General features: G+C 42.9%; 1 pseudogene; it reads right to left on the minus strand.

The window, feature by feature from the left end:
* Positions 1-403: 403 nt before the first annotated feature.
* LOC102419776 lies at positions 404-1,068 on the minus strand (annotated as a pseudogene).
* Positions 1,069-1,332: the final 264 nt, after the last annotated feature.

Raw genomic sequence — 1,332 nt, forward strand, 5'->3', positions numbered from 1 at the left:
ATTTTCTGTACTTTACAATGGAGCTGTATTTCAGTGACTGCTTTGATATCAGATTAAACTTCCCCCAAAGTTACAGATAATACAGGTTATTTTTTCTACCAGTAAGAGTTCTGCTTAGTTACAAAACCCCATAATCACAGTGTTTGGGTTTTTGAAAAAAAATAAACACACAGTAATCCTGCGAATGTTAAAAAACAAAACTTTAGAATGCCTTGGCATTTACGTCGCCAATCAGAGTTTGAGATACAAAAACCAGCTGTTTACCCCTGGACCATTTTTGCTAAGCTGAAGCTGTGAAACATTGAAAAGTCAACGCACAACTCTTCTTTTTTTTTAACCACACAAAGGAATATGTGTGGCGGGAATAGAGTGACACTGAACAGGTGACAAAGCACCATAGACATTAGTTCTCTCCCTCCCCAGTGTCTCCTTCATCCCCCGGGTTTTTGACGGCCACAGAGTGAGATTGTTCCTAAGCAACTGCATGATCAGGGTGCTGTGTTTGTACGACTCTTCATTCAGTGCATCCAATTCAGCAGTTGCCTCATCACACAACACTTTTGCCAGACTGCAAGCCTTTTCAGGAGAGTGCAGAATCTCATAGTAAAAGACTGAGAAATTCAGCGTGGGGCCAAGTGGAACTGGGTGTGTAAGCTGCATTTCTTTCTTACTAATCTCAAATGGCTTGCTTATTGTCTCTAGGTGCCACCTCAGAAAGATATCTAAACGAATCCCTTTTCATTTTCAAGTAGAACACCTTACTTTCTGGTTGTGTAGCATTGGGAATAAGATATTTGTCCGACAGCTTGAAAACATCGTTGCAGATGTCCTGCAGTTCTGCCTCGAACTTCTCACCATACTCTGCCCATCTGCTGCTGCTTCTCCTTCCTCTCTGTTTTCTGCTCAGTGTTGGAGATGACACAGCAGTGACAAGCAGATTTCTCCTTTCATTGGAGAGCTTGTGTCCTTGTTCTGTGACTGCCTTCAGGGCTGCAAAAAGACCTTCACAGCACTCAGCATGCTCATGAGCTTGGCTTTCTGTACCAGCTTACTTTTATCCATGGTCATTCCTGAGGGAGGACTGCGGGAGGCAAAGACGCTCCCAAGCAACCAACCTCAGTGACTGTTTTCGTCCCAGGCCCACTCCTCAGGCAACAGAGAATGGCAGCCACTACCCTGGCTCTTGAATCGGTGGCAGCACTGGCAGCAGTTCTATTTCTGCTCTGCAGTTTTCTTTTTTTATTATATTTTGTCTTATAAGACATTCAGATGGCACCAAAGTCAAATCTGTACTATAAAGTCCATTTAGATAATCTATCTTATATTATCCTC

The sequence above is a fragment of the Myotis lucifugus genome, unplaced genomic scaffold (genome assembly GCF_000147115.1).
Source record: "Myotis lucifugus unplaced genomic scaffold, Myoluc2.0 scaffold_19, whole genome shotgun sequence".
NCBI lineage: Eukaryota > Metazoa > Chordata > Mammalia > Chiroptera > Vespertilionidae > Myotis > Myotis lucifugus.